General features: G+C 41.9%; 1 pseudogene; it reads left to right on the top strand.

The window, feature by feature from the left end:
• Positions 1 to 6,347: 6,347 nt before the first annotated feature.
• On the top strand, positions 6,348 to 17,804 carry LOC147458115 (uncharacterized; annotated as a pseudogene).
• The last annotated feature ends 304 nt before the right edge of the window (positions 17,805 to 18,108 follow it).

Raw genomic sequence — 18,108 nt, forward strand, 5'->3', positions numbered from 1 at the left:
TAGGATACTAACTAAAGAACATTTGTTTAATTATTGTTAATAAACAGGAATATAGGCAGATGGCTAGGATGAGCATCACTCGGGACGTACTTAAGCTCCAACGAATTTGGGACAAGCTTATGGCTGCACATAGTAGGCAAAAACCAATAGCAATTAAGGACCCTATCTCCAAACTATGTAAACCCATAAAGTCTTTCAAAGACCGTAATAGACCATACTTACACAGACGAGCCAAAGAAAACATAATATATGTTTAGAAGCATGGTTGGGGCATAGGATGTGACAACAATAACACGTAGCGGGGATTGCTTGATATACCTGTCACCCATTTAGTACAAATTGATTCTAATTAATTGTACTTATGGTTGGTTGGCAGCTAAAGATCCCTGCTCTCATCTGGTAGGAGTTCCGACATAAACTCTTACTTTGTCATATATCGGAGTATCTTGTAATGAATTTTATATATCAAAAAATTCTTCTTTGTTTTGTTCTTTTCACAATATGCTTTTGCAAACAGTATTTAAGTCTCTTAGTATATGATTCTGAATGATGGGATTTTAAGTTCAAACACACACAAAATTTTCGAGGATACTTTGGTCGGATATCCATCATATAGTGAGAATAATTAATACTGGTATGATATATATTCAAATGGTTTGTATAATACTTATATTGTGATTGATTCAAGATTTTTGGATTCCATCTCTCACCTGTTTGGGATATGGTGTAGAAGAAAACATTCATGTTCTACCAATTGGTACGCAATGTATAATTTCTTGTTTCAAAGGAGTGGAATTCCACAAAAAATTGCTTGATTTTGAGAAACAATCTATAATCACCCACTCTATATCTGTCTTAAACACAACTTTTGTCAATGATTGGCTCTCTTTACTGATTCTCTTTAGAAAAGAGAAGAATAAGCTTTTGGAAGCATTTAGTACCTTCTTAGCTAAATTACCCATTATTGATGCACAAGATAGCCTAGATCTTGATTTTTATTTCACTTCTCTACCCACTATTGTGAACAAGTTGTATTTGATCAATAACCTCACTGCTGTTCCTATAGAAATTAAGCACTCAGAAAAGGTTATCAATCCCCTTCTAGATCTAGACCTTCTTGAAGAAAAGAGAAAGAAGCGCTCAACTTTTTAGCAAATGCAAACAGTTTATCCCTAAAAAGAGCAGTTTCTAAACTCTTTTCAGAAGTAATCCCACTACTACCACCCATGCAAGTTGAATTGGATGCTATTCAACTTCAACACAAGCTCTGGGATTATGAAATATTGAACCATCGAACACCATTTACAATTTCCTCCCTAAGCTTGCTTTGTAGCATACCTACGGACATTGTAGAGCAATGCAAACCCTTGTCTTACATTCCAAACATCTCTTATCACAAGATGTTCTCTTCGAGCTTAAACATGTCAAATTATCCAATATGGATAGTAAAAAATGTCCAAGCTCCTCAATCATTGCTCGCATCATGGGATTCTCTCTTATGGATGGGGCAAAGGATAAAAAACGATTTCTGAGAAACTGTTGGAATTCTTATAGACCCTTCCTCAAATGCCAATGCAAAAGATCTGATCCAAATTCTAATTATTCTTCTTCAATCATTTAGTTTGACCAATTCTTGTGGTACGTCTTCCAGAATTTACCAAGATTCTTTCAATTTTGATTAGGATGAGCACAAGTGTATGCCTTTATAGCTTGGATAGCCTCATTTCCAACAGAATTAAGGCATGCATAATCATTTATTATCAATTTCAAGAGCACATGTTAGAAGCAGCTAAAGGACTAGTCCTATACACACCAGCGACTCCACTTCTTCAAAAACTGCACAACACACCAGTATCCAACACAATTGAAACTTTACTCAAACCTCCAAAAGGTAAGGAACAATTAAAGAAGATTACACACATACACACTAAGCAACATGGCATGTAACATTTAATGGCCTAAAAACTTGTGTGTAGCGGAAATTAGCATGAACATAGTGGGCATTTCATTAGCATAGATTCCTAATGAGAATTTGCAAGAGTGCTTGGGTGGAGAGAGCAACAAAAAGCATAACACCTAGTTAGATAGCATGAACAATACTTTCAAAAGAGAGAGAAATTAAGCTATTGACAACAATTGAGGACCGGATTTTCATGGAGCCGGTCCCCCCTCCAAAAGGCTTTGTATTATGGTTTCTCCCATCAAGAGAGACATTGTACAATACAATCCTTTGTGTTCCTTCAAGACTAGCTAGTGCAATGAAGATGAAAACTTCATGCACTAAGCAAAACACTTAGCAAACACAACATCAATTATCCCCGGTCTCAGACTCAAGACCTCACACACCTTCAAAGATGGTGAGAGCTAGCAGGGTATGAGAGTAGATTGAGAGGAAGAAGGAGTATCTTACGAGAAAGATGTACATCTCCTCACATAATCACTCATATTAGCATAGATTAGCTTAGTAATTAGCTTGGTAGAGGAGATGAGCATGCATTGAAGCTTGGCTCTTGGTTGGATTTGCATCCACATGCCAAGAGTGTGTCGATGTAGGCTTCTATCTCACAAGCTTGGAGTAGGTGATGAGCTCTCCATTAAAGCTTGGGAAGAGATAGTCTTCTTTACTTCTCACATAGACTGTGTGAGAGTGTGTGTGTGATAATGCCTTGCAAAAATCAGCCCCCTCTCTCTCTTGGGCGAGCCCTCTTGCTATTTGCTCTTGCTCAACCCTCATTGGACCTCCCTAGGTCAAGCCAATGACTATTAAGCAGCATAAGTGATAGCCTTCTGACATGTGTCTCCCTTTCCCCTTTTGTGAGAGCTTTAGGTAATTTAATAATTCAACTAAACTCTCATTGGACCCCTTTGCCTCCTGGGCAATAGGAATCAGGAAAGCCATTGGGCTGCTGAATGCTCATTGGACCCCTTGGGAGACTGTCCAATAGTTTTCTAGAGGAATTAATTCTCATTGGTTCTTTTATTAAGTGTTTTTAAATTAATTAAACTAGATTTACTCTAGCCTAATTCTCATTGGTCCACCTCCAAGGCCATCCAATAGGAATTGGGTACACCTTGTGGACATATGGGCTAGGGAGCTGACATGTGTTCCTCATTCCCTTTGTGTAAAGGGAGCTTGTGTGTGTGTGTGTGTGTGTGGCTTTCTCTCTCATCCCCTACAAGAAAGGCTCGTCCCCTCCTATGTAGGGATGTGCAAAGACTTGTTTGAACACACACAAAGCATCCAATTCTCCTATTGTTGACCTTTGGACACAACCTTTGAATTTTGAAACCTTAGCATTTTGGAAGTCTTAATGGGCTGAACCTTAGGGTCTTTTTAGCCCATTGTTGCACATGGCTCTTTTGCAGATGATCCCCCTTTTGGATCCCTATTTTCCCTCCTTTGGATCCCTATAGTGGCCGGTCTGTTAGCTTAACCAATATTCTAGCTTTTTCTCCCCTGACACTTCCCCACATTAAATGATCAGTTCAATATGAGAAAATCATTTAGGTGAATTAGATATTGATTATTATGACATGGCGTCAACAAGTAAGAAACCAAGACAGTTCAGAGGACTACGGAGATACTCCCAAGGCACTTGAATACTCAAATTCTGAAGACCAGGTACATTCACTTGTTACAAGAAATAATGGTTTGCTACATCTTGAACGCAATATTAGGATGTATGGGAGATTTATTCACATTTTGTTCACTACAACATATCCCAAAGTTATCGACGTCCTATATATCGACGCCCGTGCCTTTCCACGTCCATATCGACGTTCTTACACCTCGTCGATATGTACGTCGATAATTGTGTCGATATGCCCGTGGATATATGCGTAGAAAGGTAAAGTTTTCCTCGCGTATATCGACGCAGTTATCGACACATATATGGACGGACATATCGACGCTAAGAATTTGGGGGGAAAAAAGCCGAACCCGCGAGAAGGGGCCATTTCGCCCTCAACGCGCACGTTCTCAGATCTTGGCCGAAACCTGCGCAGTAGGTATTATGGCACTCTTCCCCCCCCCCCCCCCCCTCCCCAACCCCCCCCCCTCTCTCTCTCTCTCTCTGTCTCCACATCGTGTGTGTGTGTGTGTGTGTGTAGGAAAGAGATAGAGATAGAGAGAGAGCGGTGTGTGTGTGTGTTTGTGTAGAGAGAGAGAGAGAGAGAGAGAGAGAGAGAGAGAGAGAGAGAGAGAGAGAGAGAGAGAGAGAGAGAAGTGTGTGTGTGTAGGAAAGAGAGAGAGAGAGAGAGAGAGAGAGAGAGAGAAAGAGAGAAGAGTGTGTGCGTGTAAGAAATTAAAGAGAGAGAGAGAGAGAGAGAGAGAGAGAGAGAGAGAGAGAGAGAGAGAGAGAGAGAGAAAGAGAGAAGTGTGTGTGCATGTAGGAAGTTAAAGAGAGAGATAGAGAGAGAAAAATATGCGTAGGAAATTAAAACTAGAGAGAGAGAGAGAGAGAGAGAGAGAGAGAGAGAGAGAGAGAGAGAGAGAGAGAGAGTTATGGTTTGCATAAAAAATTAAAATTAAAGAAAGAAATGAAATGAAATGTTATATTAACTCTTCAAAAGGCCAAAGTGACCTATGAGATCAGAAAGTTACAATATGGTAGACTGATACAAAGTCAGAATAACAAGATGACAAAATGACAAAATAAAATATTATGGAATCCTAAACTGCTGGGTGTGGACTAAGCAGCTAAAACAGCTAGCTGGGATAGGTAGATCATAGGAGATCCAGCATCTGTAGACTGGCGGACCTCATCAATCTCCTCCATGGTTAGTAGTCTGACCGGGTGTTGTGCATGTCGAGCCAAAGTGACCTGGATCGTTTGATGCAGCCTCAGACTTCATTTGACCAGCTCAAACTACATTCGAAGCTCAACTCTCACCTTTACACATGAAAGTCCTCTAGGGAGCAACAACAGCGCTGTCGTTGCTCTTAGAGACAAGTTTCCTCCTCAAAAAAGATTGGGCGGGGGAATATAACAAACCGTAGGTTAAATGAATAGAAGAAACGCCCAAAATACAAGCCGTTTTTGAAGTCCGGTTGGGTTTTTCTATGAAAAAACGCAAACGGACTTCATAAACGGCTTCTACGCCGTAGGTCAAATCCGGTTGCATTTTTCTATGGAAAAATGCAAACGGACTTCGGAAATGGCTTCTATGCCTACCGAAACCATCCGTAGTCCATTAGGTAGTCTTAAGGCAATGTCAAGAGCGTGTATGGCAAGCCGTAGGTCAAATGGACAGAAGAAACGTCAAATACACAAGCCGTAGGTCAAATCCGGTTGCGTTTTTCTACGAAAAAACGCAGATGGTCTTCGGAAACTGATTTTATGCCTACCGAAACCATCCGTAGTCCATTAGGTAGTCTTTAGGCAATGTCAAGAGCGAGTATGGCAAGCCGTAGGGCAAACGGATAGAAAAAACGTCAAATACACAAGCCGTAGGTCAAATCTGATTGCGTTTTTCTACGGAAAAACGCAGACGAACTTCGGAAATTGATTCTACGCCTACCGAAACCATCCGTAGTCCATTAAGTAGTCTTAAGGCAATGTCAAGACCGTGTATGGCAAGCCGTAGGTTAAACGGACAGAAGAAATGTCAAATACACAAGCCGTAGGTCAAATCCGGTTGCGTTTTTCTACGGAAAAACGTAAACGAACTTCGGAAATGGCTTCTATGCCTAGTGAAACCATCCGTAGACGATTAGGTAGTCTTTAGGCAATGTCAAGAGCGTGTATGGCAAGCCGTAGGTCAAACGGATAAAAGAAACGCCAAATACACAAGCCGTAGGTCAAATCCGGTTGCGTTTTTCTACGAAGATAGCCGTTGGATGTTGAAGAAACTATGGAACTAAAAGAGGCAAAGGGGTTTTGTCCGCTACATGCATTGCCATGTACACCTGGGAGTGCACGTATGTGTCTACCCATATAGGATTTGACCAATAAAGACGAGATTTTGACCTGGTGGTCCTGATCTCCGTACACCTCTGGACCGAGGTGTACGGAGATTGGGCAAGACTAGAGAATGAGAGGTAGTTTACATTGTGAGGAGTATATATATTAAAACAATATTCATAATCATTGTAGATGGCAACGTCATCAACTAACATGGAGGAAAAGATTGCATGCTCGTGCACGCTTTGCAAGTATCAAATTCTGCGTAAGCATAGGATATGTAATGAGCATGTGCACAAGTACGGAGAGTTTGCTAAAGAAACCGTACAAAATCTACGATACGACTCTTACGGAACGGGCATTGATTTTCGCTACATAGCACCTACATCTGAGAGAGAGAGAAAAAGGATTATGCGTGAAGGTCTGACCAATATAGAGCCAAGGATGGAAGCAGAAAAGGACTTACAGACAGAAGATGACGGCATGGAGGAGATGCTGGATGCCTTCTTCCAGACAAGCGAGGAGAACGCTAACGAAGCAACACCAAAAGCCGTGCGCCTATCTCCTGAAGACATGTTGAGGAAGTTGGCACATCAACCAATTTATGAAGGCGCCAAAATATCGACGCTTCGTACTTGTCTTGCGTTTTTGAATCTTCAGTCAATGTACGGGTGGGCAGATGCACGTGTCACTACTTTGTTTATGTACGTAATTTACAAAAGAGATTTTTCGATTGCAACGGTGACGTGCTTGGAGAGCTTTTTAATTTAATGTGGCTTAAACAGGTTGTTGCGGGAGCAACTTCTCCTGGCTAGCAATGAAATGCTCCCCTCCAAGCCAGATGCAAAGCAACTATTGACCTCAGTTGGCTTGGACTACAACAAGATTCATGCATGTCCAAATGATTGCATTCTTTTTTGCAATGAATTCGCAGATTGTCTGTCGTGTCCTAAGTGCGGAGCAATGCGCTACAAATAAGATGGAGTTGACAAGATAGTGCCAGCTAAAGTGTTGCGGCATTTCCCTATTATTCCTAGGATAAAAAGCATGTTTCTTTGTGGTTCCATTGCAAAGTTGATGCGGTGGCATTCTACAAATAGATCCACTGACGCAACATTTAGGGTACTTGCTGATTCAAAGGCCTGGAGGCACATTGAAGATACCTGGCCACATTTTAAGAGTGAACCACGCAATTTGCGTTTGGACATGGCAATGGATGGAGTCAATCCATTTGGCTTGAGAAGCTCGTCATGGAGCACTTGGCCTGTGTGCCTTATCAATTACAACCTCCCGCCGTGGCTTGCCATCAAGAAGGATCATTTGATATTAATCTTGATTGTACCTGGTAAGTTCAAGGCAAAAAACATGGATGTTTATCTAGCTCCACTAGTTGACGAGCTCCAGGAGTTATGGCATGGGATCGACATAGCAGATGCGGTTGAACCACTAAGATAACATCATGCAAGGATCCATGGACTTCTTATGTGTACTATGCATGATTGGCCAAGTTACGGAGAAGCTTCTAGTAATGGTTCTTGATTTACAAAATTCTCGCTATTCGCAAGCACTTTGCCTTGGCCTGATTCATGCTTTAATATATGCAGGGCTAACAACTTCGGGATACAATGCATGTCCAATTTGCGGACAGTCTTTGGATGTGCGCTATTCTGCCTCTCTTCGAAAGATAATTTATCAAGGCCACCACCGTTATCTTCCAGATGGCCATCACTTGTGCGAAGGTCAGCTTGGTTGCATCGAATGTCGTCCTATGCATGTACAAGAGTGGCGTCGCCGATGGGAGCAACATGAGGGGCAACTTGTTCCAGGAATGAAACGTTTGTCCATTCTCCATACGTTGCCGTACTGGGGTGATCTACTAATTAACCATTTGCTGGATCCAATGCATATATTCAAGAATGTGGGAGAGCTCCTCTACAAGACAATCATGGGAATGAAAGACAATCGAGCTTCACGAGATGATTTGCAGTCAGTTGGAAAGATGCCAGAGCTGTGGCCTTTCACCAATGCAGTTGGCCAAACAAAACTTCCAAGAGCGCCATGGGTATTGCTAAAAAACGAAGAGCGACAAGTTAAAAGGGTGATTTTAGAGTTCAGGATGTCAACAGGATATATGCAATGTCTCAAGACAGCATTCACCCGTGACGATCAACTGTCAGGACTGAAATCGCACGACTGGCATAAGTTCTTGCAACTCATTTTTCCAATTGCGATCAAGGAGTGTTTAACGGAGGAAGTGCGGACCTGCATATACAAGATTTCAGAGCTAGTGCGGTGGATCTCTTCCAAGGAGATACGGGAGGAATCTATTGCAGTCGCAAGGGCTAACTCCATTGAGGAAGTTTGCATGATTGAGAAGTCTTTATTTCGCAAGATTTTGACCACAAAAAACCCTTGTCCCATGAGGACCCCTTTACAATCTATCCTTTGGACATTATTGGGATCAAAGCCACACACAAGGGAAACCAAATCACATATTTAAATACATATATCCAATTATGTGAAGCAATAAAAAGAGGGTATGTTATGTACACCACATGAAAAAAAGTGTAGTAGAAGAATCAATAGTCATTACAAATTCATATCTTAGTGTGTCATCGTAACTTGTATGACGGGAAAAAAAGTGTAGTAGAAGAATGTGCGTCATCGTAACTTGTCAAAAAAGTGTAGTAGAAGAATGTGTGTCATTGTAACTTGTAGCAATGTACAATGACACACATTCTTCTACTACACTTTTTTGACAAGTTACGATGACACACATTCTTCTACTACACTTTTTTTCCCGTCAGACAAGTTACAATGTGTGTCATTGTAACTTGTAGCAATGTACAATGACACACATTCTTCTACTACACTTTTTTGACAAGTTACGATGACACACATTCTTCTACTACACTTTTTTTCCCGTCAGACAAGTTACGTTGACACACTAAGATATGAATTTGTAATGACTATTGATTCTTCTACTACACTTTTTTTCATGCGGTGTACGTAACATACCCTCTTTCTATTGCCTCACATAATTGGATATATGTGTTTAAATATGTGATTTGGTTTCCCTTGTGTGTGGCTTTGATCCCAATAATGTCTCTTGTGGTATTTCTTAAAAGCCAGGATATTTCAGAGTTTTTACGAGTTTAATAATATTGTCAAGTACCTCAAGTAATCCATGTGTGTCTTTATGAGGAATAGCTTCATAACATGATGTTACGTCAAATGAATGAATGCTTGTGATATGTTTTGGTAAATTAATCAAAAAATCACATTGATTATTGATCATCCAATGCCCATTGGTTTGTGTCTCAGAAAAAGTATGTAACTTTTTATGTATGATTTTGGTATATTCTATAATCTTTGTATTAATCCTTTAAGTAATTTGGTGATTATAGTTGTAATAAGAGTAAACACAATTGTGTGCATTAATGATCTATCTAAAATCCATTTTGTGAATACTTTTATGGTGTTTCTAACCCAATTTCTTGGATATAAAACCCTATGGCTTGACAAATTTCTTCCTCATTGAGGAGAGAAGGCGAAACTCAAGGGTTTCTAATCTTCTACATGTTGCTAGTTGAATGAGTTTTTTACATATGACCACCGGAGTTTGTGCTGATTTATCTAATCCACAAATAAATAAATATTATAAAATATAACGAATTTCATTCATTAAGTCTGTGCTTTTGTACCATAGAGTTTGGTTTTGTCTGTGAAAAGATTTTTTTTGAAAAAAGGTCTCGCTAACTGAATTATGAATATAATTGTGACGAGTTTTACTATCCTCACATCCTAAAGGATACATAAAGTCTTCCATACTTTGCCAAGGTCTCTTATAATTGAAGTAGGGTTTACAGGCACTAATGGAATGCAATTTAATCCCTTTCTGATAAATTCTTGGAAAACTTTATGTCTAGCTATGTTAGGTTCTATGATGATTATATGTTTTCCGAAGGGTTCTAAGTCAACTAAAAAATTAGAGATTAACCGTTTATGAGTTAAGCATCCATATGGTTTTGTTTCATCAAATTTCTTGGCAAGCACCGAAGTTGGTTTGTAAAAAGTATGGTGAGATATGGAATCCAAAAAGCCTGAATCAATCACAATATAAGTATTATACAAACCATTTGAATATATATCATACCAGTATTAAGTATTCTCAGTATATCATGGCTACTCGACCAAAGATATCTTGGAAAATTTTGTGTGTGTTTAAATTTAAAATCCCATCATTCAGAATCATATATTGAGAGACCTAAATACTGTTTGCAAAAGCATATTGTGTAAATAACAAAACCAAGAAGAATTTCTTGATATTTAAAATTCATTACAAGATACTACGATACATGACAAAGTAGGAGTTTAATTTGGAACTCTTACCAGATGTGAGCATTGATCTTTACCTGCCAACCAATCATAAATATAATTAATTAGAATCAACTTGTACTAAATGGATGACATGCATATCAATCAATCTCCACTGCTTGTTATTGCCGTCACATCTTAGATCCCAACCATAATCCTAAACATATATTATGTTTTATTTGGCTTGTCTGTGTAAGTATGGTCTATTACGGTCTTTGAAAGTCTTTATGGGTTTACATGGTTTGGAGATAGGGTCCCTAATTGCTATTTGTTTTTGCCTACTATGTGCAGTCATAAGCTTGTTCCGAATTCGTTGGAGCTTAAGTACATCCCAATGATGCTCATCTTATCCGTCTTCTTGTATTCTTGTTTATTAACAATAATTAGACGAATATTCTTTAGTTAGTATCTTATGTTTAGAGTTTCGTGTTTTGCCCCTCTTTATAAGCATATATATATATCTTTTTATGATTCAAAATGTTTACTACTATGGTATATATATTCAAGTGCTTATTGAAAAAAACATTAAAACGTTTACTATCTTGTGTTGCTATGTACTTACATTCTAACTTGTGAAAATTTCACCAATATTTCCTTTGTATTATTACTCTTTTTTCAAAAAATCTCAATAAGTATTCATTGTATCTTTTACCCTCACGGGAGGTTTTCATAGCTCAATTGCTATATCTTGATCAATTATCTCTGCTACTTCTTATACCAAAGATCTCACAATGCTATTTCTAAAAATTATTTTATGAAATATCAACATATATAGAAAACTTATGCATATAATCAAAGCAATATGTATCGTGGTACCTGAAACGAATTTGCCGTCGTCATTTGTATTCTTGTAAGTACGTTTATCACAAAAAAACGACTCCAACTTCGTTATCGTACCGAAACTGGTATCAGTTATAGTATGCTGATTAGTACTACGTTTACTACTGCTCTATGTACACTATACACATGCTTGTATGTAACTTGGATTCATGTTACTGTGTTGTTTTTCGTGTATTTCCTCTTATGTGTAGCATATGCTTGTGTGTGTATTGTTTATATTGCTTTAAACCAATCCTTTATGTTTAGTATGGAAAGAATATAGTATACAGAGGGTTTTAATGCGTATTACAAAGCTGCTTGTTCCGTCTCAGCTACTTATCCTCATAACTAATTCATGGTTTGACGCATTGTTCAAAGCCTTTATGCATGCAATCGTGTGTATGTGTGTAGTAATTAAGCCATACACTTTGTAACAAAAAAAACTTAATATTTTACCTGATTTGTTTGCGCAACCAGGCAGACCGCCGCGTGTTTTGGCAATCCAGTGCCCTTCCAAATCAAATCAGTGAAACCCCCTGCAAAGTTGTAATGCCTCTCTTGTGTTTGATGTGGGTTCGTGAGTGTCCGCTCTGCGCAACCAAAGCTCTATTGCTTGCGGTAGTGTATGTGAAGAGATATAGAGGATGCTTTTCCTTAGTGATCATGTGTATGAATAGCCATGGCTCCTCGTACTGTGTATGTGTGTGCGTTGCAGGCCTGCTGGGATTGTGTGTGCGCGCTACAGAGTTGCTATGGCCTTGCGTTTCTATTCTCTGCGAAGTTGCTTTTATAACTTTAGTAAGCATGCGGTGCTTTAATGCTATACGCTGTCAACTTTGGTTTACTCTGGGCAAGTTGCACCACCAACCGGATATGGTTCCATTGGTTACTTAGTTTTATTGAATAATTCCTCTTTAAAAAGAGCTTTATTTTTGAAACCTTAGGAAAATTAGGTATTTTATTTGAAAGGTTACAGATACTTGGGCTAAGTTGTATTTTTGGTTATTTATTACAAAAACATAATCTGCTTGCGATTTTCTTGCATATTGTTTAAAACAAACGGTACACTGTGTATTATCTCGGAATGTGTAAGTATCTCTCCTGTGCTATTTGTATCCATAAAAAAAAACCCCGTTATTTAGGATTTACACACATTTATCAAATGATATAATGATACTGAGGATTTATTTATTCAAGGGTTTGTACATTTGACTTCCACTGAAAACTAAAAAAATAAAAAACTGTTCCATGTCGGAGGTGTTTTTACAAAAAGAGCCATTCGGCTTATTAAAAGCTTCAATTGTGTACTGCTTGGAGTCACACTTCGTCTTCAATCCCGTCCATCATTTTTCTGCTATTGACGTAGTTGCTTGCGCCATTTTAAAAGGATTAGTAGATCTCGGGTGTCATGCCATCAATTTTTGTATCTTTTTTCTGTTAAAAAACAAATGCTTCCATATTTTGTACGTGTGTGTGTGTGTCTGTGTGTGATATCCAGGGCATGTATCCAATATAGTGTATGTGTGTGTGTGTTCAAGTTGTTTTGAAGTGCTAAAAGTCTATTCCAGTCTGTTCTTTCTAGTTGGCACATGGTGCCCTCCCGTTACACTTGTGCCTATATTCTGCACCCTTTTGCTCCTCCTACCACACGCTTAGTCTTAGCTTTAGAACCTGTCTCCCCTCAACCTTATGAGAATGTACTCTATGCATTGTTGCAATCCTATCCGTTGCCTTTCACAGGTGGTGGAGCTAAGGGAGAGATCCTTTGACTAGCCGTCTATTTTATGATTTGCCAATGCTCTCTGGGTTGTAACCAGCAAGTCATAGACAAGGTCAAATAGACAAACACACCACGACCTAAACTGAAACAATAAGTATTGACACTGAAAAGAGAAGTGCAAATTGGAGGCAAGATACAGTGAGGCAGAGTTCCCCACTAGATGCGGTGGTCCCTAAGGTAATTCTTTATTAATTGATCATGAACTGATACAACTGTTGGAGAGTCGCTCTGCATATTTGCAATCAAGCATTGAATTGCAAAGAGCTCCCAATGCCACATATTTAAAGGCACTTGGCCTAAAAAGAAACTGCTATCAAAAATTGGCGCCCAAAAGCTTACGAACGTCAATGCTTCATATTTGGCAAAAAAACATTCATGTCCAACCATGCCATGTCAGCTATATAGATACCATGTCCATACACTCGTGATTCGAGCCGCAAAACTTATCGGGTTTTCCACTATGTCTTGCGTTCTTTCTGGCTTGAATTTGGGTCCACTCTTCTTGTGCAGCCCTCGGCTCTTTCTCCTCTCTTTCAGTTTGATCGCATAATGCCACGTGTCACAAAGTGATGATATAGTGTGTTGTAATAGAGCGAAAGAGATGAGCCGGATCAAAGTCCATGCACGCGTGAAATCGTGTAAAGCTCTTGTGATGTGGTAGGCCGTATGGCAATGTAATTGACTTTTGTTCTAGGGGAGTCCGATCCTATTTTATTTCTAGGATCAGTAACTAAATAGTACGCAAGGGTTGCGCCTACCTTAGGGGCACCACATGTGAGCGGGGAACTCCACCCTTGTCGACTTTTCTTCTAGTAGAGTCCGATCCTATTTTATTTCTACAGCCACCATGGACGCAACAAGTCCTCGTGATCCTAGGAAGACTATTGAGTCTGTGGAAGAGAAAGTTGAAGTCAAGGAAGAAGAATCGGCTCATGATGAACAAGCAACAGGTGAGGAGACGACAATGGTTAACTTTCGGGGTGCTTGCCCCCGTGTAGGTGGAGGTGACCGACATAGTCGGTCACACAATTTTTTTTGGGGAGAGGACTCTGCCTTAACACATAACCTGGTAGTCGCCTTTCACAAGCACAGGTGTGCACGTAGTGCAGTGGTAGAGACGAAGTGTCTGAGGGTGCAGGTGGTGAGTTTGACTCCGCGTCCCCGTAGGGCGTTGACTATTGTTTTGGCCCGGCTGTGGCCCACTTGTTGTGACTGAGAAGCGGGAAGGAGGGGCTTGCCACAAAGGCAAGCACTCCGATATCTAACCAACGCCGTGAGGAGGCCAGGTGACCTGAAAGGGGAGCTCATGAGCATCTGGTAACGTTGCCGATGCTTATGACGTGGAGCGGCAAGAGGAAGTGCAATATCTTATGCAGCATCTACGCGAGTATTCTCAGGATCCTCGTTATGCAAAGCACATGAAAGCAACGCCTATGGATACACTTTATCGAAAGTTATCAGCAGATTTATGCTGGAGACTGCTTTTTGGACGCGAGATTGTTAAAAGCGGATGATGTTAATGCTTTGATATTAGATAATTATACGTGCTTTTAGCACCGCTTTTAGTGGATTTTGGGCTTTTGGTGCCAAGTGTATATACAAGAGAGATCGGGGTGCCACTATCCCATCTTTTGAGCAGTGGTTGGCGTCCCATGTGAGAAGCTCCACTATAGACCTACTTTTAAACATCAAAAACGAAATAAAGTATTACCGCCAGGGACACCCAATTGAGGGGCTATTGCTTTTAAGAGTCCCTTCAGAGGTCGACTCTCACAACCAACGACCTACACCAAGCACCAAGTGAGCCTCACGAACCCATTGCTCTCCCAGGGCACTAAAGCTTTAAAAACAAAACTTCTTGCTGCTTGTTCCCCCCTCCTCCCACACTCCCGCACCCTAGTCCGCCTCGACTCTCACAACCAACGACCTACACCAAGCACCAAGTGAGCCTCACGAACCCATTGCTCTCCCAGGGCACTAAAGCTTTAAAAACAAAACTTCTTGCTGCTTGTTCCCCCCTCCTCCCACACTCCCGCACCCTAGTCCGCCTCCTCCCACATGCACCTCCATCCACCGCTCAGCCTCTTGCTTTGTCCCCATCTACCTCCTGCTTAATTCCCGCCTCCGCCTCCTCCCACACTCCCGCACCCTAGTCCGCCTCCTCCCACATGCACCTCCATCCACCGCTCAGCCTCATGCTTTGTCCCCATCTACCTCCTGCTTAATTCCCGCCTCCGCCTCCTGCTTCATCCCCCCCTTCCTTTTCTTTTTTATTTCAGTCCCCTGTTTCACACGACACCTCAGGCTGCCTTAGCCCCTTATTGCATCTCACATGATTCGCCTCCTACTGGCAGCTTCATCAGTTTATTCAATTCAGCGCAGATTCCTATGTGAATCTCATTCTCCGGCTTCTGAGGAGTCAGGACCTCACCCTTTAAAAGTGGAATGCCAGGACTCGATCTCAAGCCGCGAGGGCGTGCGGAGAAATTCGGTACCACGCCTAACCACAAGCGCAGGCTGCTGGTGTAGCCATCATTGGTACATTTTGAAAAAGAGCTGCTCCATCTTCGCCTCTGTCTCCTGCTGCTTCACCACCTCATACTTTTTCATTGTGCATCGCCCACCTCTGCCTTGGATGGTTGACGCCCTCGCTTGCGCATCACCCTCTGCCTTGGATGGCTGACGCCTTCGCTCGCTCACCCTCGCTCGCGCTTCCTCGTTCAGTTAGCAAGGGGATCTTCCCAGATTCTTGCTAATAAGAGATTAAAACTGATTGGGTGCCCCATACTGTGTGTCTTGTCTATGATCTGTTGAGTTTGTTGTTTTCCCTTTAGTTCCGTACGAGTACGGCCAGCCGCCTTCGGTGCCTTCGGCGGCCTCTCTCTCTCTCTCTCTCTCTCTCTCTCTCTCTCTCTCTTTCGCTCCCCCTCTTTAGCGCGTGCTTCTCTCCCTATTGGCTTATAGCCTTCAACTCGCAGATAATGACACGTGTAAAGGGTCCTCGTGTCCACCATGCATATTATGTTAGTAGATTGTTGCGGTGTCTTCTATGGCCTTGTTAGGTGACTCATTGGTTTCACTTAGCATGTATGCCTTTGCCCTTCTCAATTGTGCCTACTACAGGCTTTCAAAATAAGTATGCATAGAAAGTGCTCCTTTGCATATGGTCTGCCAAGCATGACAAAGTCATTATCCATCAATATCCACAGTCCTTGGCAACACTCTCAATTGAAAGGCTAAACACCTTGACACTGGCAAACTGCATCATGAACAAGCTTTGCACTTGCACCCTAGCAATCCATTATGTAGTTGAGGGAACTTGATGAGAGCCCCAGTAGGCCTTGCCTGAATGCCCGCACAACAGCCAGTTTTATGTGTGTTCTGTCAATTATCATCTTGGTCTCTTAAGAGTGTTTGTCGCTATTTGTCGCCGCATACATACCTACACTAATGGGCTGTACCTGAGTTTCAATGCTGAAATCATTACCCACTCTCAAACCTAAGAGTGCGATCGATAAGATGTTCGAACTTGGGGATGAAGCAGAAGTATATTGCTCTAACGTGTGCTTGTGATTAAGTTGCATTTGGGTGCTTTTGTTTAACGAGAGTATTTGAGAGCTTGAGAAAACCAAGGGATAGTGTAAACAGAGACGGTGGTCGTAGTGAAGCAAGATATGGCAAGAATGGCTAGGCATGCTCCACAACTACAATCTGTAGAGGAGGAGATAACATTCCAAGGAGTACCTACCACACATCCATAAGATTGTTTAGTGCTCTTCTGTGCTCCCCCTTCGTCGAATTCTCAATGACATCATTTGGTTTCCTTGTCAATGGCTCTTCTCACAGCATAGACTTTCAAAATGCACACATCGGCCACTGCACTTACAGGGATTCCCTCAAATTGTTCCAAAGGTATCCAAAACTTGCTTCTACCGAGCTCATATGCATGGTGAACAACAGCAATCTAGACGACCAAATTATACAACTACTAGTTATGCAGGAATTGAAAATCAAGAACAAGCTAACAAACCTGTTTTTTTTCTGTCGCCTCGGTGGCGCTGCACACTTCGTTTTGAGCTCAAAAGGCTTCAGCTCCTTACGGTATCGAACCATTGCTAGGTAACCGGCTAACCTGTCACACGCCCGCCAGTTGTCCATCGAGAGTCCCCCTTCGCATTTGGAAAGATTTTTAACGTGTGCAGCGGTTAACCACAGCGCATGCCCAATTAAGCTGCATTTCAAACGTATTTAACATTGAAGAAGGGAGGGGAGGGGTTCTTCTAAACGTATCTATCAAAACACGACTACCCCTGTGATAGGCTGTGAAGATGTTAAGTTGGCCAATCTATATCTATACTCTATAAAAAGGAGGGAGGGATTCTCCCCCCTTGCCCGCCCTCGGACATGTGTCAAATGTTACTGAGTGTGGCCAGTGTGCCTTGGTAGCCCAGCGACATATGCGGACATCGTGCCAACTCGCGTGCACACGTGTAAGAGAGAGAGAGAGAGAGAGAGAGAGAGAGAGAGAGAGAGAGAGAGAGAGAGAGAGAGAGCTGCAATGTCGAAACCCTAGCCACGTGCTTCCTTCTCCTTCAAAACCCTAATCACCATCCTCCCCACCTTCCCTTACCTTGCCTCCGTATTCCCTTGTCTTGCGTGTTACCTCTGCAGGTCACCTTGTTGCTCACGTCCCCTCTCTGTTACTCGTTTCTTGCTCTCGCCCGCCCGCTGCTGCCGCCCCTGCTGACCTGCTTGCCATCGCGCCTGTCGAGCTTGTCCACGCCTCTGCTCCCACCTGCCCTTCCTGTCCCGCCTCTTCCCCTACTGACCCTGCTTACCTTGCCTTGTCCTGCTCCCGCTTGCCCTTACTGCCCCCGCTTGCCCCTGCCGCCTGCCCGTGTGCTTCTGCTGCCCGCCCTTGCTAGCCTCTTCCCGCCTCCCAACCCATCCCTTCCCCGCCAACCCTAGCCCATCCATCCAAGGCTTCCTTTCCCTCCCACCCTGCCCCCTTCATTGAGCGAGCCCCACCCGCCCAAACCTGCCCTTCCTCGCCCTGCTTGCGTCCTCACAATTCTGGTTTTGAGGGGTGAGGAAGAGATTACAACCAAGGGTTTTAATTTCAATTTTATCAGCTCTCTCCCAAGTACTATGACATTTTCCATGGTTATTCCTGAAGATGTACAATGCAAGATCGGTGATCATATTGAAGTTCTTCCTCAAAGAGGGGTT

This window comes from Adiantum capillus-veneris, chromosome 5 (genome assembly GCF_014529385.1).
Source record: "Adiantum capillus-veneris isolate H3 chromosome 5, ASM1452938v2, whole genome shotgun sequence".
Lineage (NCBI taxonomy): Eukaryota > Viridiplantae > Streptophyta > Polypodiopsida > Polypodiales > Pteridaceae > Adiantum > Adiantum capillus-veneris.